This window comes from Corvus kubaryi, unplaced genomic scaffold (genome assembly GCF_017639235.1).
Source record: "Corvus kubaryi isolate FWS band 111438036 unplaced genomic scaffold, C.kubaryi_AGA036_p1.0 128, whole genome shotgun sequence".
NCBI lineage: Eukaryota > Metazoa > Chordata > Aves > Passeriformes > Corvidae > Corvus > Corvus kubaryi.
In genome coordinates this window covers 1,360,876-1,382,906 of record NW_024580663.1, presented here as the reverse complement: position 1 = coordinate 1,382,906, position 22,031 = coordinate 1,360,876, and the positions used below count along the sequence as shown (strand labels likewise).

The 22,031-nt window shown below is 52.5% G+C and overlaps 1 protein-coding gene, 2 long non-coding RNA genes and 1 other non-coding gene across 6 annotated transcripts in view; 2 read left to right on the top strand and 2 right to left on the bottom strand.

Annotated features, from left to right (window-relative positions):
• Positions 1-1,277: 1,277 nt before the first annotated feature.
• On the bottom strand, positions 1,278-2,845 carry LOC121662996. Of its 2 annotated transcripts, none has more exons than XR_006015500.1 (3): positions 2,735-2,845; positions 2,187-2,437; positions 1,278-1,582 (listed from the first exon to the last, which is right to left on the bottom strand). It is a non-coding gene; the product is annotated as an uncharacterized LOC121662996 (long non-coding RNA). The 2 variants fall into 2 exon arrangements; XR_006015499.1 differs by having other exon boundaries at positions 2,192-2,437.
• Positions 1,725-1,927, bottom strand: LOC121663273. The gene has a single exon (XR_006015588.1). It is a non-coding gene; the product is annotated as a small nucleolar RNA SNORA74 (small nucleolar RNA).
• Positions 2,846-3,306: 461 nt separating the features above from the next.
• LOC121663003 lies at positions 3,307-15,040 on the top strand. Its single transcript, XR_006015501.1, has 2 exons — positions 3,307-4,070; positions 7,822-15,040. It is a non-coding gene; the product is annotated as an uncharacterized LOC121663003 (long non-coding RNA).
• Positions 15,041-16,293: 1,253 nt separating this feature from the next.
• The window catches only part of SIL1 (SIL1 nucleotide exchange factor), a 96,781-nt gene continuing 91,043 nt past the window's right edge, over positions 16,294-22,031 (top strand). Inside the window, exon 1 of one of the 2 annotated variants that reach the window (XM_042024765.1) lies at positions 16,294-16,331. The gene's annotated coding sequence lies outside the window, so the exon portion shown is untranslated. Of the gene's footprint in view, positions 16,332-20,467; positions 20,616-22,031 lie in introns of those variants that run through there. The other variant, XM_042024758.1, reaches the window with a different exon arrangement.

Here is a 22,031-nt window from a genome sequence, read left to right as displayed (position 1 = left end):
GGGGCCTTGCAGGGCCTGAAGGAGCTACGGGAAAGATGGAGAGAGACCATTTCCAAGGGCTGGAGGGACAGGACATGGATGGGATAATGGGAAAAAATTCTTAGCTGTGAAGATGGTGAGACCCTGGCACAGGGTGCCCAGAGCAGCTGGGGCTGCCCCTGGATCCCTGGCAGTGCCCAAGGCCAGGCTGGACACTGGGGCTTGGAGCAGCCTGGGACAGTGGGAGGTGTCCCTGCCCGTGGCAGGGGGTGGGATGGGATGAAATTTTAAGGTCCCTTGCAACCCAAGCCATTCTGGAATTCTGTGATTTGGGAAAAAAATGAGACGCTGAGCTGCAGGGCCTCAGCAGAGCTCTCATGGTGAGGCATTCACTGAGCAGAGCCGCTCTCAGGGGAGAATTGCCACTGCCAACAGACTTTCTTCCCTGTCCTGCCTTTTCTGATTCTTGGGTTCAGCCCTGAGATAAGTGTCATAGAGCTTTGTTGCAGAGACCTTTTTTTGAGGAAATAAGCCTGACAACTTGTATTTGTTGTCCATATGGCACATGCTTTATGTGGCTGACAGAGCCGCTTTTGGAAATACCTGGTCCAGCAGCAGAGCCCCCTTACACAGTGAGTGTTCCTTGGCTGCCAGCAGGACCCCCCACCATGAGGGCAACAGGCACCCAGCCCCGTGGCACCCATCTGGGAAAGAGGAAGATTGCTGGGCACAACATAAATGCACAGGGAAACCCTTGATTAGTTTTGCAGGTAGGATTTGTTCCTACAGAAACAGAGAAACTCATAGGCTTCAACCAGGAAAAGACTTTCTCCCGATAACGTTGAGTATTTTAATAAGTATTTCCACGTGCTGTATAAAAACTCTGCATTCAAAGCTCAGGATATTCAGGTGGCAGAAGGGCTCATGGCTAAACAAGCAGTGTCAGGTACATTTATGGAGTTTGGATTATTTCACAAGCACAGGGGTCCCAGGAAGACTGCACAGAATCCAAAGGGATCTAAATCTCATCTTGGAGAGCAAAACACTCCTTTTGTTCCCACTTTTGCATTTAAACACCACTGTTGTCTGAATCCCTGAGGGTCATCTTGCCCCTCCCCACCCGTTCAGACGTATTTTACATATTCATTAGCCTTTTCCAACCTTTTGTGGGCTCACTTCCCCCCAGGCCCAGGGATGAGAGCTGGTGCCTCACTCACACCAGTCTCCCACAAGAATTCAACACCACTCAAATCCTGCTGCACCCAACAGCCTTGTAAGATAATGAAAAAGAAACTGAGCAAGCTTAAATATAAATGTTTAATTGAGGTCATACAAAAATGTATTTTAAACAAGCAGTGAGAGGAGATTAACAATAAATTGTACATGTAATTCTTGTTATACCTTGCCCCAAACCACCTTTGATGTTTCCAATTCCTACAGCCAGATCCTGGAAACAAGTCCTTCTCCAGCGGCCCTGTTTGAACTGTGGGCTCCAGGTTTCCATCTTCCCAATACCTTTCAAACAAGGATCTTCAAAGCAGCATCGACAGCTTTTCTCCTGACCACTCCTGCTGCTCCAGCAAGCCCCACGCCAACCACTTGCCTGCAATAAAAACCCAGTAAAGACAGTTAAAAGGAGGTCCCCTATTCAACCTGTAGCACTGACCAGTTAATTAGATGATATCCATTTTTATGTGAAAGATGCACATGAAAATATCTGCAGCAGATTTTTTCATTTTATGTGTGTTGTCTGCATCCAATCTAGGCTCTAACTCCACGGGCAGGAGTTACTCCACTCTCGGGCATGCAGAGCGCTGCCAAAACCTGGCACCACCGAGCGCCAAGACGGCCCCGCTGGTGCCAGGAGGACTCGGCAGCACCTTTCTCTCCCAGCAGCATAACACTGGCACAGGCACCGCGCAGCCACGGGCAGCTGACTACTGCTGGGAGAAAGAAAACAAAACTGGGGGCTTTACAGGGCAGAAAAACGTGATCTTCTAGTGACCATCTTTCTAGTGATGCCTCCTCTCACCAAGGCTTCATCCAGCAAGAGGAACAGATAAGCTAAACCTATCCCTGGATAAACCATATTGTTTCCACCCCGAGGACCTGAGGCTAACACAGGAGCCAGCAGAGGCCTTTCAGTTAATTTAAGACAGCAAAACAAACATTTTTGCTCATTTCCCCTGGTTGGCTCATGGTCACACCTCACCCAGGTTGCTCCAGAGCTTTTGCTGTGCCTCTCAGGCAGGCTGTCCCTTCCCATCTCCTCTCCGCAGGCTCCAGTGCCCTCCCGGCGATGCCTCGTTTGGGGGATGCCTCGTTTGGCTGTCCCAGCACAGCACGGCTCGGGGGTTTCGCACACGACGGTGTCGGGTCCCCTCAGGGCTGCTCCTTCGGGCGGCTCCCGGCCACCCACAGCTCCGGGTCACCTCGATCCCCCCCATCGCCTGAAGACCTACAGAGAGGACAGCAGAAATATCGCAAATAATCCATTAATTCAATCTGTATTCATAAAGCTCAACAGCAGCGGCCTGGCTTGTGGGAGAGGAAAAAAAAGGCAGCAAATCGAGCAAAAGGTTGAGGAATTAGTGCTGAACGGCACAGCCGAGCAACACCCCCAGTCCCGGGGCACCGCGGGCTGCAGAAACAAGTAAATAAAAAAAATGGGAGTATTTCAGGTGGTGCTTTCCGTCGCCGGAGCCCCGGTCTGCAGCCCCATTGCCGCCGCCACCCCTCCCCTGTCCCCCCTCACCTCATGGCGGCGGCCCCTCATGGCAGCGAGCCGAGGGAGCCCGGCCCGGCCACAGCCGCTCCTCCTCCTCACGGCGGCGGAGGCAGAGAAGGACCGAGCCCTCCCGCGCTGCCGGGGTGATTCCACAGGCACCGCCCCGCTCGCTTCGGCCGCCCCCCCGGGGCGGGGAAAACTCCTCGGTAATCAGTCACAGAGCGGTATGGGCTGGGAGGGGTTTTAGAGATCATCTCGTTCCACCCCCTGCCATGGCAGGGACACCTCCCACTGTGCCAGGCTGCTCCAAGCCCCAATGTCCAGCCTGGCCTTGGGCACTGTCAGGGATCCAGGGGCAGCCCCAGCTGCTCTGGGCACCCTGTGCCAGGGCCTGCCCACCCTCCCAGGGAACAATTCCTGCCCAATATCCCATCCAGCCCTGCCCTCTGGCACTGGGAAGCCATTCCCTGGGTCCTGGCCCTCCATGCCTTGTCCCCAGTCCCTCTCCAGCTCTCCTGGAGCCCCTTTAGGCCCTGGAAGGGGTTCTGAGCTCTCCCTGGAGCCTTCTCCTCTCCAGGTGAGCACCCCCAGCTCTCCCAGCCTGGCTCCAGAGCAGAGGGGCTCCAGCCCTCAGAGCCTCTGTGTGCCCTCCTCTGGACTCGCTCCGATAGCCCCAGGTCCTTCTGATGCTGGGCCCCAAGGGCTGGAGCAGCTCTGCAGGGGGGTCTCACAAGGGCAAAGTAGAGGGGGACAATCCCCTCCCTCACCTGCTGCCCACTCCTCTGTGCAGCCCCGCACATGGGGGTTTCTGGGCTGCCGCTGCACATTGTTGGTTCATGTCCAGCTTTTCATCCACGAGAACCTCCAAGTCCTTCTCTGCTGGTCAGTGAGCTCTTCTCCCAGTCTGTGCTCATGCCTGGGATTGCCCTGACCTGGGTGCAGCACCTCAAAGAGTGCTAAATCTCCTAAAAGAGGAAAAGGCAGTGTTGAGGCCATGGCTGCCCCATCTCTGCTGTGTGGGAGCCAAGCAAGGCTGGTGTCACTCATAGTGCAGTGCGGGTACAAACACCTGCAACGTGTCATCATCACGGTCCCCAGCCAGGACAGACACCGAGGGGACAAAAGTTCTTTTCACCAGAGCCTGAACCTGCTTGGCTGTGGGCCTGGAGGTGCCCACCACGGTAAATGATGATGTACATCCACAAATCTTTTCTTCCATAGATTCACCGAATTTTCTTCCTCTTCCCACAGTACTACTCTGTCTTTTTCTCCAGTGACTGATGGTGTGGCTAAATGGTGTTGAGCCAAAATCTGATCAGTATGGAAGGATCACAGTACCAACCCTGCAGTGCCAGAGCTGGAGGTGAGTGGTGACATAGGGCAGGCAGTGAGCCCTGGGCATGGGTGTGTTCGGGGCTAAGGTGACAGTAAAGGATCTCTCTTGCTGCCACAGGAGCTGCAGACATCGCCTACAGGGGGGAGATGTCCCATCCCAGGCTTGTAGCACACATATTTTGAAGCATTACAGCTCCATGCCAGTGCAAATATCTTGAGTGGATGCACTGTGCCAACAGACAGTGCTCGTGTCCTGGTTTAACCCATCCTGCTACTTTATGGGAACAAAATCACTCAGATGTGATTCCTCCTTTATGCTGTAACTGAGCATTCACTCAACAGGGGTTACCCAGGCTTCTTGAACCTGTTGAGTTGCTTTGAGCACAAGCTGCATGGCTGTGCTGGGATGCAGGGAGCTCAGGGGAGGCTGTGTCAAGACTAGAGGAGCTCTCCTGAAGGCTGGCTGGGCTTCTGTTTTGTAGTAACTCATATCTCTAATCTGGCTTGGAACAAAGCATCTCAGTCCCTTCAGCCCCCGCCAGAACACTTGCAGGAGAAAAGGAGGATCTGTTTAGTTGCCACCAAGCCAAGATGAACAACAGGGACTGGCTGCAGCTGATGCAGAGAGCACATTCCTGTGACAGAAAAGGGCTTCACTCCCATGGCAGAACCACTGTGTTTCATTTGGTTTGACACTTTTCACCCAAAGTTCACAAATGATGTGCAGGCCTTTGTTTGAGCCCCCCTCCGAGGCCAGCAAGCAGAGGAAAAGCTGTGCACACAGAGGGAATCTGCTGGGAAGTGAGAGGCTGGTCCTGGCACTGAGAGTTGCTGAGTTCTGGTATTTGGCATTCAGGAAGCTTTTGAAGTATCTCCCTGATCCTGCTGAAAATGTCTTATTAAAAGAGACAAACCATATTCATTTGGGCCCCATGCTGCGCTAATGAAATAAACAGCTTCCAAACTGAAGCTGTGGCTTAGGGTCTTGGCAGAGCCATCATCCATTCCTGTCTGTGGGCACGTGCCCTCGGCCATGGGCAGTGAGAGCTCCAGGAACAAGAGCCTGAAGTGCTCTGTGTCTGCTCTTACCTGTCCCTCCACCAGACAGCTTTTCCTGTGCTGCACTGGGCATAGCTGGCAAACCTGTTCCTCAGCAGGTTCACCACCGACAGGGGAAGCACTGAACTCCTCCTGCTGCTCAGCACCAGCCTCTCTCCCTGCATGCAGCCGTGCCCTGGGCACAACAAGCCCAGAGCTGCCTGCGATGAGGCAGGATCAGGCTGAGCCAGGGAGGAGCACCCCACATCCAGGAAGAATAGCTGCCTGCCTTGGGCTGAAAATAGACCATGAAGCATTTGAAGAAGACAGAGCTGGAGTGGATGATTGCCTGAGGCAAGACACAGCTCCAGCTGAGCTCGTCCCTAAGCTCTGGGAGCATAAGCACATGAAGATCATGGGGGAGGGATGCCAGGCTTTCTGGAAAGGCCTTGAAATGTCTCACTGGAGCACAAAGCCCAGAGAAAAACTTCCTTTGAATGGATCCTAAGTGAGGGAGGTCACAGTTACACTGCTGTGCCTGGACATGGATACACAGAGCACTGAGCTGATGTTAAGGAATCCAGTGGAGGCCAGGGAAGTTGTGGAATTGTGCTTCTCCCAGAGAGGCACTTGGCAGCACCACAACTTTTTTTCTGCATATTTCAGGGCTGGATTTTTTGCTGCTGGCAGCTGTTTCTGAGCTGACACTTCTGCCTCGTGTGCCTGAAGTGGGACACATCAGGGGCAAGCAGAGAGGCAGCTCACTGGCCATCTGCTTCCCGTGAGCTGGTGCTTGAGTTCAGTTTTCCGAGCTCCACAGATCCTGTGTTTCCTGCACGGGCTCTCCATGACCCTACGTGTGCGTCTCAGCATTGAGGTTGGTGTGGATGCTCACAGCTGAGGTGATCTTGCTGAATTCCCCAGCTTCAATCCAGGAAGAAAAGTACCTTTACTGCTTGGATATGGCACCTTGAGCCAGAGGTCCTTCCCCTGCAGCTATTGGCATAGGTGGGACTCTGTCCCTCTGTTCTGAGAAGGAAATTCCCTCAGCACCCAAGGAGAGACATAGGTCAGATTCTTCAGCCTGGAATAAACTGCTTTCATAGCCACATAATCCACCTAGAGAGAGAAATGTTGATGGAATGAACCATTTGCACTCTCTCCAAGCAAGAATAGCCCGGGACTTTTCAATTGGAGGCAGATTTTCTCTTAGCCCCTGACTTGTGCTGGAGTGTGATGGGCTTCCTGTCCATCCAAACCAGAGGCACTCATCACATCCAAGGTGGACATTGACCTATTGGAGTGAGTTCAAAGGAGGCACCAGGATGATCAGAGGCATGGGGCAGATGATCAGAGGAAAGGCTGAGAGAATTGGGATTGTTCAGCCTGGAGAAGAGAAGCTTTGGGGTGACCAAATTGTGGCCTTCCACTACCAAAAAAGATGGAGAGAGACAATTTCCAAGGGATGCAGTGCCAGGACACAGGGAATGGCTTCCCAGTGCCAGAGGGCAGGGATGGATGGGATATTGGGCAGGAATTGTTCCCTGGGAGGGTGGGCAGGCCCTGGCACAGGGTGCCCAGAGCAGCTGGGGCTGCCCCTGGATCCCTGGCAGTGCCCAAGGCCAGGCTGGACACTGGGGCTTGGAGCAGCCTGGGACAGTGGAAGGTGTCCCTGCCCATGGCAAGGGGAGGAATAAAATTATTTTTATGGTCTCTTCTAACGAAACTCATTCTGTAATTCCATGATGTCCTCTGATTCCACAGAGGGGCCATTTCCACTTCCCCACTGCCATCACAAGATGGCATTCCAGACCTAAAAGCTGAGCTGGCTCAGCTGATACTTGGAGATCTTTTCCAGACCCTGGGGTGTCCAACCCCAGAAGAAGCTGTGGATTTAACCCTGCCTGCTGAGCTCCGCTGCCAGGTCTCAGCCCCAGCACCGCCTTTTAATCACATCCCTTAATGCCAGGGCTGTGCTTTAATCACCTGCATTGAAACGCTGCTGCCGTTACTCCCTAACCTCTGAGCCATCTAATTGCACTGAGTTAAGCCAGTTATAGTTTTGACAGTGAATGGCATGCAGAGCACTTTAATCTTGACCTGCACCACCTCCAGCTCTTGCAGGACCTCCTCTGCCCCCGAGGAGACACTGCTAATCAGACCAAGCCATGAAGTAGTTTAAGACATGGACAAAGGGAGCCAAAGGCGAATCATGAGCGAAATGAATCTGACTCATTTTGTTACAAAGCACTGACGAAGGTAGAACTGCCTTTTCTTCGCCTGAGAATGATTTGGGAGAGTAGTGAGAAGTCTTTCAATGATTTATAACTTCAAAATAATAACAAAAAAAAGAGAAAAATCATTCTTCTTAGATAAATTTTTAAAAGAAAGCTTATTTTGAGTTAGGAGCATAAAGCCCTGGTGCAGTGTGTTATCCCTTTTGTGTCCCCCGTGCCCTCGTGGGGACAGGGCCTGCCCAGAGCCCCCTGCCCACCCACAGCACAACCTGCAGCCAACAGCCAGGGCTCAGTGTAAGGAGCTTCCAGATCACTGACACCCCCCACCTACAGGACAGGAGCCCCACTGAAGCTCAGCCCTGGAACTTCCCTCCTCCTGTGAGGGATGCTGCAGGAGCACCTTGCTCCTGGTCAGACCCTTGGCTCCTGGAAGGACCCTCAGACACACATTGTAGCCATGCCTCTGGCTGTATTTCCCAGATTAACTTTGGATCCATTTTGTAGCTGTGCCTCCAGCCCTGTCCTTGGCTCATCTCTGGCTCCTGGGTCATCTGGGCTCTGGACTGGGGCCACTGCAAGCTGCACCTGAGATGGTGACCCTGTGACCAGCACCTGGCTGTGCTCAGACCTGGCGGGACTCTGCCTGCTGGTGGGGACAGTATCTCTGCTGAGGTCATCTTGGCTCCCCTTCCCTTAGGGAACTGCTGACCCGTCCTGCTCTGCTGGACTCACCATTTTGTTGTAAGAGAGTGAGTACACGCCCTGTTCACCTGCACATCAGCCTGCTCCTCTGTGACCCTCCCTGGGTGCCAGTGGGAGCTGCTGTCCTGCTGCGCTATTCCGTGGCTATGTCAGGAGACGAAGGCGCAGGGCTGGGATAACACGAGGCTTGCTGCTCCCACGTGTGAGTGGGTGCTCCAGGCTTCATCCACCAGTTGCTCCCTGCAAGAAGAACCCATGATCCAACCATCTCCTTCCCTAGCCAAGGGCCTGCAGCCTCCCACCGGGGCTTGGTACGTGCCATGTCCTGGGTGACCGCTCTGCCAGCACAGCTCCCCAGGGATGGCAGCGGGGCAGGATCTGCTGCTCAGCTGTCTCGGAGGCTGAGGCTGGATGTGTCCCTCTGGGCAGCTCAAGGAAAGGCTGCTCAGCCTGTTCCCTTCACCATGGCGCTGGAGAGCAACCTTGCTTGGTCTGGAGGATAGAGCAGTCAGAAAAGGTTACATAACCCCCAATCAATCTGCCAGAGGGGTGGCTGCACCAGCAGCAAGAGCAGTGCCACTCGGGATGTGGCTGGGCAGGAGCATGCCCTGCCTGCTGGGACCCTGCTGTGGGACCCTGCCTCCCCCGGGCCTGCAGGCCCTCTCCCCACTTCCCTCCTTCCACACCCGCCCAAGTCTCCTGTCCCTGTCAGAGCCTGGTCCTTTTGTTGTTCAAAATGCACTTGGGCAGCTCGAGGAGCCCGTGCAGCTCCCTCTGTTCTGGGCTGAAACTGCTGCACAGCAATTTCTTTTCCCATTTCATCTCTGGCAGAGCCCTTGAGCTTTGCTCCCTTCCTCTTCCACCCTCCTTTCCTCCCTGGCTGAGCTTCTCCCTGGCCCAGTCTCCTTCCCTGCTGTCCCTTTCTGCTCCCAGCTCCTATTTAACTCCCATTTTTTCTGTCCTCTCCCTCCTTTAGTACTCCCACCCAGAAGACAGATCACAAACCACAAGCTCTGCTGTTCATCTTACAGATCCTAAACCACTTTCTCAGCGTGATAAATGTGGCTTGCTAGTCCTGTGGAGAGGATCCCCTAGGATGCAAACCACCACTGGGATCTGTGGCAACCCCATGGCATCAAGCCACAGGGTCAAACATACAAGGGGTGTTGCAGCTGCCTTGCCCCGAGTGTGGGCACCACTACCTGCTCCCCTTAGGAATTCAGACCTGCACAAGGCCCGCCAAACACACCTGTGTCCTTCCAGTGCCCCACCAGGTCTCTCGGCAGCAAGGAATTGGCTTTAATTCTGTGAGTTTTATAAAGCCTGACTCACATCTCTGGGATTTTAGGCAGTGCTAACACCCAGAGCGGGGTGGTGTGAGCACAGCCCTGGGGTCAGGTGCTGGGGACAAGATGGGTCAAGAAAAGCACCAACCCAGCGTTTTAGAGCAGAGCTAACTAGGAACAGCTTATTCCATTAGGAAAAAAGGAAAAAAAAAAAAAATCATTCTTAATTAGGACAGAAACCCCCAGATAGGCTTTTTAAAAGAAAATGCCTAAAATACCATTTTTGCTTTGATTTGAAGACTATTTTTTGCTCTTCAGACTGTAAGATAAAACACATTTGAATTGATGATGCATTTCACAGCAAAAATACATCCCTTTTCATCTTCAAAATGCTGAAATGAGTTGTTACAAAATTTTCAACGTTTACCCTCTTTCTTAAAAACCAAAATTTTTAATTTAGATGAAATGTCTTATTTTTTTTTTCTAATGGAAACTCTTGATTACATTTTTTCCCAACAGCTCTAATTAGAATTAACAATTACAGCTGATTCTTGGCGGGGTGATAAACAGCTGGACTGTGCAGCCCTCTCTGCTCTGGGACTTCCAAACAAGCCCCAGCCCTGGCAGTTTAGCCCTCTGCAACATTTTAGACTTGTCTAGTCACTGGAATTTATTTTTCTTTCCTTTTTTTCCCCACCCTTTCTCCTCTGAGGGTTAGTTTTTACCAGTGCAGCATCTCTAACAGTCAGGGAACTTCACAGTGAGTTGAGATCGCATTGATTTCTCGAGGAAGAAGCTGCATACTAATTTTTCCTATTTTTCTCCCTTGAGGAACACAGGTAGCAGCTCCAGGAAGGCAGCTGGGTTTGTAGATATTTTGTTCACCCGCTGGCTGACAGGAAAGTCTGAGGTCTGTGGGACCATCATGGGACACGAGGAGACTTTGACTGGTCTGGTGCAATGCTGGCGTTGCTGGGAAAGCACCTGGGATTGAAGCAGAACAGGTTAAGCCTGAGAAAAGCATTAGGTGAGGATCAGGGGGTGGATCAGTCCATGCCCTAGCATGCTATGCTGCCAGTGCTTCCCTCTGCATTCAGGATGATCCTCACCCCCCCCAGCTCTCTGGGGGCAAGGGAAGGAACGCTGGAGCAGTGTGAATGGAGAGGAAGGGACTGTGGTGGAGGTGAAGGGAAGATGTCAGAGTCTGCTCTTAAACCCCCAAACCCTCTGTTCCAGGCACCCAGGCAGGTTTGTCCAGCCTTTGCAGGCAAACTCCAGAGAGCCAAGAGGCCCTGGGGGCACCCTCCTTCATGAAGGCAGCGTCCCCAGTGCCCACTGTGGCTCCTGGGCTGCTGTGTCCAGTGCTTTTCATCGCTGCTCATCCCCGTGCTGGCTCCACGCAGTTAAGGGCTGATCTTCCCTCTCTGGAAACAAGCCCATGGCTTCAGCCTGTCCCACCTCGCTCCTCCCACTCCCCTGCCAAACAGTTATTGCCTTCTTGGACAAACCTGAGAGAGTATTAAGCGAGAGGGAGGTTTTCATACACAAATGTCCCTGTGATTAATGGATTAAGAGATTCTGTGCAAATTAAAGCCTTTCTTCATGCTTCACACAATGAGCTCTTCAGCTGCTGCTCTTTCCCTTTGAGTCCTTTACAGAAATTCCTGTGGGCCTTGCTTGCCCCATCCCTTTTGCTGCTGTTTTCTCCCCACAGTGACCCAGGGATGTGGCTGACACTCATTTTCCCCAAAGCCTTCACCCTGCTGAGTCCTGGGCAGACCCTGCTGCTCCTGAGCCAGCGCTGTGGAGAAGAGGATGCTGTGAGCACAGCTTGTTTATACACAAAACCAACCCAGGAGAGGGGCTGTAAATGCCACTTTATTTCCACATTTATCATTGCAGCTCAGATGGATGAGGAACCCAATGGAAAGTTTAGATGAAACAGAGAAGAAATGAAAAAGTGTTGGCAAGCGCCAGCTCAGCTGAGAGACTGGCAGCCTCAAGGGCTTCCAGAAGGAAAAAGGCTTTCAATTACTGCACTGCTGCTCCATAACATCCTGCCACGCCAGGAGGGGTGGGGCAGCTGGGGAGCCCTGCCCTCCTGTGATCCCACCCCAGGGAGATGGACCTGAGACCCCAAAGCAGCATGTTTGGTCTTGTTGATGTTTTACAGGGCTGATTTCTTCCCGGACGCTGGTACCAGGAGCAGCAGCAGAGTGTGGATGTGGAGGCTCCATAAGTATCTCCAGGTGATGGAGATACTTATGACTGTGGTCACCCGTGCCATGGTGGAAAGGAGCCACAAGGGCTTTGCCAGACACCTTCAGAACATCCAGTGCTGGGTGTTGGTGATGGATGATGATTTAAAGCCCGTTTTTGCAGGGAATAATGGCTCAAAACCATCCCCTGTCCCTTAATGATACAACACTGCTGAGATGGATGGTCTCCTTGTTTCCACCTCTGGGGAGGTGTTTTATTAATTGTCCCTGCCCTTGCTCCTGAGCCCCCATGTGCTGTGATGTGGAGGTGCTTCAAATACAGCGAAGAGGAGGTGGCAGCCGAGATGTGAGTCCAGAGAGGCAGGGATGGGTGCTGCCCATGGGCTTTTCCAGATCTGAATCCTTCAGCCCTGGGAGGGACTGACTGCCCCCAGGCCAAGGGAGTCTGGTTCTGCTGAGGAATAACCAGGACTCTGTGTCTGTGACCAGGGTCTGTTCCATAGGGAGGAGGCAGGGGATTGAACTGTCCCCTTGCTGCCTGCATGGCCCTCTATGCTGGTGACTTTATTTTTCACCCAAATCCCTGCTTGGGCACCCATAAAGGCCCCTGCCCAGGTCATTTGGGGTGACGGCTTCTAGAAAGGGTCCGTGGGGTTGCTGTCCCTGCCTGGTCACAGCTGAGCTGGTGGCACTGAAAACTTGAGGTTCCCTTCACAGCCCTTTTGTACCTACAGGTCCCTGAGCTCTCACTACAGGCTTTATTCTCCTCCCTGCTTCCCACTCATTTGTGCCCGGCTCCGGAGCAAAGCGCTGGGAATTGATCACTGTGTCACTTTTGCTAATTTAATCCAAGGCCGGTATCAGGCAGGAGCGAGCGGGGGAACCTGCGGGGGGCAAAGCACTTGGTGGTGATGAACGGCGCCGTTAATAACCCGGAATGAAACGCTGCAGTCACCTGGCACCGCCGCCTCTCGATCCAGGCACAGCCCTCCCTCTGTCCTGCAGCTGAAGTCCCACGAGGGCAGAGCTGTCCCGTGGATACGGCCCAGAGGGAGAAGAACCATCAGGGGTTGTCACTCAGCGGGATCCTGGCCCCGAGCTGTGCCACGGCTGCACGGGCAGCAGCTCACCCGTAAACCTCGCGCTTCACCCCTGCTGGCACAGCCCTTCCGAGAGCAGGGATGGCCCCTGGGCTCATCGCATCCTGCTTACCATTTCGGAGCCCCCAAGGGCTGATGGCAAAAGCCCTTGCATGAGTAATTTTTTTGGCAGTGAATGAAATAGGATTTGTGCTGGTGGTGATAAGAGGCTGCAAGTTGGAGCCATCTGATCCTCGTGGCAATTTGGAGTGGCTGATGCTGACATGGCAGAACAGGTCCTGCAATAGCCTTCATGTCCCAGCACACAAAATGGGTGAGGAAAAGCATTTTTAAAAGGGACTGGGGTAACTCCACAGCTGTGGTGCCATCCTATCTCAAGCCCAGGGTTCCCCTCTGGCCTCTCTGGAGTCACATGTACTGCAAAAACCCTCTGGTCTGAACTCGGGCTGGGTCATGACTCACTTCTTGGGCTGTAAAAATGCATTTCATTGTGCCAGCGTGGAAAGTGGCCGTGGGCAGCTCTCCAGCAGCGGTGAGGCTGGCTGGGGCAGGCTGTTCAACAATTACACCCGCTGGAGCCCAAATTCCATCTCATATTTTGCTACAGCACAACAAAAAAGGTTGAGGGGAAAAGTGTTTCTGGCCACAAATCCATCTATTTTGCTGCAAATGGGGAGTGCAAAGCCTGGACCTGCCACCTGGAAATGTGACCTCAGGAGTCTCCTGCAGCCTGTGGAGTCTGCTTCATATCCAGGAGAGACACCTCTCGTGCTGGTCCTGGCATCCTTCCAGAGGGAAAAGGGCAACTGAACCCTCTGAATGTCTCTGCCTTGCTGTGTTAAACAGCATCCATGGCTTTTCTCTGGGTCTGCCTCCAACCAAAACTACCTGCAGGCACTTTTAGTATGAAAAAATCACTAAAAAACTAAGAGTTACCTGTCAAGGGGCAGCACTGTGAGGCTTTGCAGCGATGGCACCTTGTCACTTAATTTTGCTTTTGGACTTAAATGTCCACTTATGTGTCTGGGGGTGTTTAGCATCAGTCATGTAATTTAATTCGTGACCAAATTTGGGACACATTGCCACAACTGAACTACTGGAGAAGCCAGACAGCCTTGAGGAGAGGAGCCTGGTGGCTCCAGATGAGCATGTGGCAGTCCTGGGCACAAACCCACACACCTTTTCCTGAAGAAAATCTGAATTCCTTAAAGGACGGGGTTTAACCAGGAGGGATCAATTCATGAAGTGCAGTTGCCCTGTTGTCACTGTGGTCCAGGACAGAGCGGTGCTGTGGGACCGGGAGAGGGGCTCTGTGCTCGTTAACGCCCTGGGGACTAACGAAGCCCAGGAGCAGCTGCCAACAGAGCCAGCTGAAGGATTCCTGCTGCCTCCCACCAAGGCGGCCCGTGATTCATCAATTACCTATCTGCTTAGTCCTTTTCTCCGTCCTTTTACAATCTAAATAGCACATTTTATAGTCGCTGCTAAGTGATGTGATCAACATCAATTACCTACTAAAAGAGAATCAAGTCTTGATTTAAAATTAAGTGCTGCATTTTCCCATGTTCTTTATATGTAGCCAACAGAATAATTGCAGTGACATAAAAGCTAATTACACAACTCCACAATTAGGCCTCCCTCCTAGTGCTGTGATTGTCTTTAAGTATACTGATGAAAAATTACTCCCAGTCCCAAATTACTCTCTCACACCCATCTTCCCTAATACCTTTGGAAAAAGCCGTCCACCCCATTAGACCAAAGAGAGGAACTCGAGATGCAGAAGGCGTACATGCAGAGTTTATTTTCCTATCTCTTTGATGTGGGAGTGGTTTCAGATGTGGGATTCAGCTGGGATTGCCCAGGGATGCAGCAGTGCTCCTCTCTGGATGGACTGAGCATCTCAGTGAGGCTTCCCAAACTGCCTGGTGGCTGCTGTGCCAGCACCCTGAGACAACCAGGGAGAAAATCCTCTTCCCAGTATCCCAGCTGACATTTTGCTCCTGGGCTGCAAGCAAAGAGACCAGTCCCGCCTGGCTGTCAGCCTTGGGCTTGGTGTCTGGAGGGGTTTTATTGCTGTGCCTGAAAGAGGGGGGATCACCTAGCTTCAGAGAGGTGGGGGATCATCCCCTTAGTGCTGTTCCACCTGGCAGAAAGAACGGGTAGAGCTGGATCCAGCTCACCTGCCCCACTGGTGAGGGTTTGGGCAGAGCCGGTGCCATGTCCTGAGCTGTGGCAATGCTGCTCCAGGAGCAGAGAGGACCCAGAGCCCAAAAGAAGGCAGAGGCTGGAGTACAGCAGTGCTTTCACCCATCCAAAGGCCAGGAGTTACACCCAGCCAGCAATCACGTAGCTGCCTGAGAGACCATAAGCCCCAACAAAAATCATAAACATCAATAAAGCTCTGGTGCACTCCTGATGGGCTTTGAGGGATTTGATTCCAGATTATGTTTTTGAGATGTTTACAACCAACCTGGAAAGACTGAAAATATTCAATTACTGGCAAGGAGAGCTGAGATTTGCTTACAGTCAATCTCCTGCCTCCAGGACCTCTGTGGGTGCCAGCAGTGAAACACAGAGCACGGGTGCGTGGAGCCATGGGGACACTGGCCCAGGGACAGGTCCCCCTGCTGTCACTGAGCATCTTTCACAGGATAATTATGCATTGCAGGTTTAATTTTGGGGCTGGCAGGGTGGTTTTGGCTGCTGTGCAGAGGATCCCATGGCCTGTTCCTCAGCCACAGCCCAGCCCTTGCCAGGGAGGGCTGCACAGCTCGTGGCTGTTGATTTTCCATCATTTCTGCAATGCCATCACTCAGTCGCAGTCGGGAGAGGAGTGGGAAATGCTCTGGCAGGATTTTAATCAGCAGAATGAGTGAACAAGGTGAAGGGAGCAGTGAGCTCACACCTGTGGCAAGCCGGCATTCCCTGTGCCTTCTCTGACTTTCTCACCTCATTTCAGCATCAGCCAGGGGTGCCAAGGCTGAGAATTTACACCCTTGAATTTACCTGAAACCTCACTACCTTCCTCAAAACCTGTGAAAAATAAAGGAGGGGATGAAGTAGCCTGCAGCAGGGATGATGTGATGTGCAAGGCCAGCATTCCCCCCTGACCCCCAGCACCCATCCCAGGTATCCCCACCTTGTCCCCAGCCCAGAGCACCGAGTGCCACCTCCAGGCCTTCCCTGGACACCTCCAGGGATGGGCACTCCAAACCTGCCCCTGCCAAGGCCTGACCACCCTTTCAATGGGGAAATTCCTGCTGATGTCCAACCTAACACGATGCGGAGAGGGGCCCCTCGCCAGTCAGTCCCGTCAGTCCCTTCCTGAGGGACAGATCCTGCAGGGCGGGGCTGCTGCCCACTGCCCGTTCGTTCCCACAGCCAGGGAGGTTCCTGCCCGCCCAGCGCAGCCCCGGCTCTCGAGGCCCGAGCCGGGACACGGCGAGGCCGGGACACGGCTCAGCCCGGCCGGGGACACGGCGGGGCCGGGACACGGCTCAGCCCGGCCGGGGACACGGTGCCGCCTCACGGAGCAGGGGCGGGCCCGGGCGGGGCCGCGGACGGAGCTGATTGGGCGGGGCGGGGCCGGGGGCGGGGCCAGGGCCAGGAGCAGGGCCAAGGCCGGTGCTGATTGGGCGGGGCGGGGCCGGGGCGGGGCGGCCGGGGCGGGGCGGCTGGGGCGGGCGGAGCGTGCGCAGTGCGGAGCGGTGAGTCGGGGTGGGGGGGTCCGGGAGGGCGGCGCTGCTGCGGCCCCGTGAGGGCCGGGCCGCAGCTCCGGGTCCGGGACGCGGGGTCCGGGACGCGGGGTCCGGGACGCGGGGTCCGGGACGCAGCCCTGGTCCCGGCCGGGTGGGCACGGCGCCGCTGCTTCCTCTGCGCTGCTCTCGCTCAAGCGGAGGCGGCGGTGAGGCCTTGCTGGCGCCGGCGCTGCCCGCCGCCCCTCTTCGCTTCAGAGCCGTGAGAAACGGCGTGTGCCCGGCCCCGGGGGCTCGGGCAGGGCTGGCGGGAGGACAGGCAGCTGCTGCGGCTGGAGTGTAGCAGCCGTGACCGAAAACGCGGGCCCTGTGACGCCCACTTAGGGGCACAGTGGGGGCAGGACAGGGATCCCTTACACTGAGGGGTTTTAAACATAAGTATTTACACGTAAGTTTCTCCCGAGGGGCACAGTTTGGATCCTACCGGGAGCACTCGGCCGGGCTGGGTGACCTCTGGCCTGCTGTGTGCCTAGGCAGCTGCAGAATAAAAATGTGCTGGAACCACTGGAATAGCTCTGGGATACTAAAATGGATTTTTCTTCAAGGTGTGTGCTCTGTAACACGAGGCCAGAATTTTAAAACTGCTGCAATTATTTTGGTGCGAGCCTGCATATGGGTCTCTGGCTGGAGAACTGGTAAAATGACACGTTGCACAAGGCCAGGAAGGGAACGCTGAGCAAATGGGATTTTGTATATAAACACTGTTTGGAATGTTGCCTTGAAATGTTTAAGTTCAGTGGTTGACTAACACTTGCATTGGGAGTGATCTTTGACAGAGCACTGACGCTGCCCGCCTTCGGGAGGGTCCGGGTTTACACCAACAAGTTCTGTAGATAAAATTTCTTAGGGCCAAGTTATTTATTCTGCAGTGTTTTTCTGCTAGAACTAACCCAGTCCAAGTGTGGCGCAGAGGCAGAGCTGCCTGCACCGGTACTGTTCAGTTTGCCTGCCAAAGGAGGATAATCTGCAGAGGCATTTCTGTGGTGGAGCTGTCTGTGGGAGAGGCTGCTCCGTGCACAGCCCCGGCAGGCGCCTTTTAAGTGTAGATAAGTCTCCAGAGGACGTTAGAAGACGATGACACCCTGTCATTTACCCAACGTGCTGCCGCAGTGTTCCTGCTCCCTGTGATCTTTTGAATTCATTTGTTCTCAGGGAGTAGCATTGTTAAGGGATGGACTTCTATTTTTCTCTCTTTTCTTTCCCCCAACCCTGCCTTAAAATGACCCAGTCTGGTCCACGTTGTTTTTCAGCAGCCTCTAGGGAATTTCTGTGGTGGAAGTACCCAAAATACTGTCCCAGAAACTTTTTTTGTAGAAGTCCAGCTACCAGAGATGAGAGCAGTGTTGCGAGTTCTGGAGGCTGCTGTCTGTGCAACCATGAATTTACTGAATTTGAAGAGATACAAATATGATTCTTTGGAAGAAGTCAGCTGGAAACAATTCCTAATGAATTGTCAGAATAGCTTTTGAACCCACAGCGTTGTCCCCGTGTCCTGAAGCAGCACAAGAGCAGTGCTGGTGCTACTGCCACCACCTTCTCCCTGTTTACAGTGGAGAATTTCTTCAGCCTGAGCAATAAAACACCTGGAAAACTCCAGCACCCCCAAACCTGTCTCTGCTCCTGCTTGGGCTGGGCAGGTGTGGTTGAAAGCACAGCAGCCGTACCTTGAGACTTTGCAAGGCAGTGGATTATTGGGATAAATTTAGGGATAATAGTCAGCCTTTCTGTGTGCTAATCCTCTGTGCTACTGACTCCCTCCGTGGCTTTTATAACCCACCTCAGCTCTTACCACTCAGCGTTCTCCTCTGAGAAATAGCGTTCAACTCGGGCTCGTGAGGGAGGTGAATCAGCTTTAATTAAGATTTGTCGGGCGCTTTGTTGATAAGTTCTCAGTAGCTAGTTGCTATTTTTTATGAACATGCAGATATTCTTAGCACCTGAAGTGAGAAGTGACACAACACTGGGGATCTCTGGGAAGCAGCCCTGCGAAGGGAGACGGCGCCTGCTCACCGAGGCTTTGTCAAATCCATTCTGACTGCAGTTCATGAGGCAGCTCAGCAGAACCCCAAATCCCTCTGAGTCTTTGGGAAATCTGAAATGTTCCTGAGAGTTAAACCCTGCTTTTGCGTGAGATCTGTAGCTGTTGTGCCCTTGTTGCATTTCTCCCAAACTGCTGGTGGGGTTTGGTGCAGCTGTCTACTGGTGGCATCAGCTGCTGTCGCCTGCTTTGTAACACCTTGTGGCAATGACTTCGATGGCTTTCAACAACTGTCCCCTCAAATTAAGGTGTCTGGGGTAGGGGGGGCTGCGTGATGGCCCTTATGGGCTTCAGGCAGTTGCAGAGGTCGGTGGGGCTGTGTGGGGTGAGAGGGGAGGAGGGAAGCTGGGAAGCCATGCCCTTCCCCAGGGCAGCATCCCATTCCCTGCTGGCATCTCTGCTGCAGCGGTGAGGTGGCAAATGAAGCTTGAAGAGCTTCGTTTGTGAAAGATACCGAAGGCGAGAATGGGAGCAGTTACGGTGGTGCTCGGTCTGTGCTGTGTGTGGGTGCCCCTCAGCAGGATGAGGATTGTATTTTGGGGAAGAGAAGGCTGTTCATTTGGCTTTGTCACTGCTGTAGGAGTAGCCAGATGGAGGATGATAAAATGAAATACAGGGCTGGAACAGCCTCCTTGTCCATGGCCCTGTCCTGAGCCAGGTGAGAGATACTCGGCTCCAGGCTGGACAGTGGTGGATGGTAGTGCAGATCTGGACAGGGCCCAGTTCCCTCTGGGCCTTGATGGAATCCCAGTCTCAGAGAGCCTGACAGCTCATCTAACTTGCCCTTGCAGCAAACTGAGTAGCCAGTTTGTCTCTTTCCTTCGTAGAATGGGGAGCATTTATTTATAAGGCTGGTTGTCCTTATAAGTAAAACCTGTTAAAATCTGAGAGCTGGTACCAGCCCTGGAGAGAGCAGGGATGGAGAAACCCCTCCACAGCTGGTATGGGGCAGCGTGTTTTGTACTGCTGACTGCTCTACTGGTTGCCCAGACCCTCTGGTTTGTCTGTGACTAGAGGTGATCCCCAGCACAGAGCCCAGAACTGGGTATTTTATGTTCCTAGATCACAGAGTGATGTTTAGCTCTTTGGAGCTGTGGTGTCACAGCGCTGGCACATTTAGTCTGGTCCCCAGTTTTCCCCAGCATTCCCTCTGTCTGAAGAGCTTTCCCCTGGTCTCTATTTGTGTGCTTGATCTCTGTTTGTGCTGTTTCCAGGTGCGGTTCTTTGCATTGTTTTCCTTGCTTTTCTTTCTATTGATTTGTGGGTGTTTTGGGAACTTTTCTTCAGTTTATCAATTCCAATCATGACCTCCAGAGTGCTTTCAGCTCTTAACTCTGGGCATCCTTTCAGGTTTTATGTAAGTGCTTTCTCTTTTGTTGTTCAGGCCATTAATGGAAAGGATGAACAGAAGCAGACCTGGGCTGAGCTCCCAGGGTCCATACACAAGGATTTCTCCTGTGCTGACAGGGAATTGCTGATAGCTACCCCTCAAGTGCGTGGGGTTGAGTTGCTTTGGTTGGTCTTTTTTTTCTTAGTTAGTTATGAGCACTGGGCCTCATTAAGGTGAGCTCACCCAGACCCAGCTCCTCTGGCTTTTGAAAGCATCAGATGGATAGAGTGAAAAGCCTGCTTTGTGCTGGTCAGAGGTGTGATGGGCAGGTCTCTGTAGTGGGGGATTTGTGCTCTCTTTCTGAAGGCTTAGGTGATTTTTAAGGGCTTTCATGAACTTCATTTACCTGGGGCTTCTTGCCGACGCTTGCTGGGACTGGCACAGCTCCTCAGCAATCCTCAGCCCTGCTTTCCACTCAGAGCTGCCTGAGCAGTGGAGTGTGCATGGGGCAAAGTTGTGTCCAGCATCTCCTGCTCCCCTTTGTTTCCCCATAGGTCTCTCCTTAGTGAGAGTTGGGCTTGTCTGTTTGTGACTAAGGTAGCAAAAGTACATTTTTCTCCTCAAGCAATTCCAAGTTCCTTGTGTGGTTACTCTTCTCTGGAAAAAACAAAATTACTTGCTCTGGAGAAATTAATGACACTCATTTTTATTCCTAAATAGTGTGTCACTGTGGGAGTGGTTGCAGGATACCTCATTGCACCAGGGCTCTGCTGTCACCTCAGTGCCAACTGCTTAAGGAAGAGGATTTACTTGAGCTGAAATAGATTTCACTGGAGCAAACATCACTGCCCAAGCAGGACTGAGTTCTGTGAGTACTGAGCTGCTGGGCACAGCTGTCTGAAGTTTAAGAATGGGTCCTTTTCTGAGGTGCTCTTCCACACACTGTTCCATCTTTCTTTGCACATTGGCGTGACTGTGGGGTGAAATTTGGCCTCCACTGAATCTAAGGACAACACGGGATTCCTCTGTGGTGTTCACTTCTTCCTCCTCTCCAGGCTGGTAACTTGTGGTACCCAGCTGTTCCCTCCAGCTGTGCTTCAGGGACACCCTCAACAGGATGGAGACACGGTGCCCTCTTTGCTCTCCTGTATTGGTCCATGGCTGATGGTAGAGTCATAGAATAATGGAATATTCTCAGTTGGAAGGCACCCACAAGCATCACTGAGTACAACTCAGTGGGTGCCCTGACCAAAGTTCAGTTCCAGGGGAGAAAATTCAGTCTCCCTAAAACATTCCTGCGGCTTCTGTTGGATTCTTCCTCACTTTTCTCCAGGGGGCTGTGTGCTGTAGTTAAATATGGATAGAAAGGTTGTGTTCCACTCTGGATTACAGCTGAATCTCAGTGGTGGATAAATTGCATCCTGAGTCTAGTTTGCAAAGCCCTTTGGGCTTCATGGGCTGCAAGAAGCTGTATTTTATTCTAGATGTGTGTTTGCTGATAATTCTATAGGATTTGCAGACAGCAGGTTGTAAGAGCCCTGATTATACTGGTTCACTGTGCAGTCAGACTCTGCCCAAATAATTCAAGTGCCTGCTGCAGAGAGAGGGAATGGAAGATGGAAGGATGATTTAGAAATCTCTGGAGTAGATGGGAAGAAGATGCATATGTTGATCTGAAGGAGATACAAAGCCACGTATATGCCTTTAAACATCTAAATGAAAGTCAGGAGTTTTTTAATGGTTGTCTACTTTAAACCCAAATAATTCCTTTAACGAGAGGTTTTAAAGGTTTAACTTAATTTTAGAATTTTTATTTCAAGCATACTTCCATAAAATTAATTTTTTGAATGCAGAATGCTTTAATGTCTTCCGTGTTGGTGCTCATTTGCAAGAAATCTGCACAGTTATTTCTTATGTACCAGTTAAATCTATCAGCCAACAGATGTCAAGTGTAGCAAAAATGCTATAATAATATTATGGTCTAATAATAGTTATAATGATTCTAATTACCTGGTGCATCTTTAGAGAGAGGCAGATTCAGAAATTGGTGCAAAGGAGGTGTTTAACCTTGAACTGCAGAAACAGGGCACTTCCAGAGGTGCCTGTGCTGTGCCCCCTCTTTCCGTGTCAGACATCCCCACTCCCTTTATTTCCTCCAACAAGCTGGGAGCAGCAGTCTGGTCTGTTTTAAATGATCAGACCTCATTCTGGCTGTGTTCAGAAGAGGAGAGGAGTGCTGGTGAGCTGAGGATGAGCACGTTTCCTGGAATACCTGGGAGTGTGA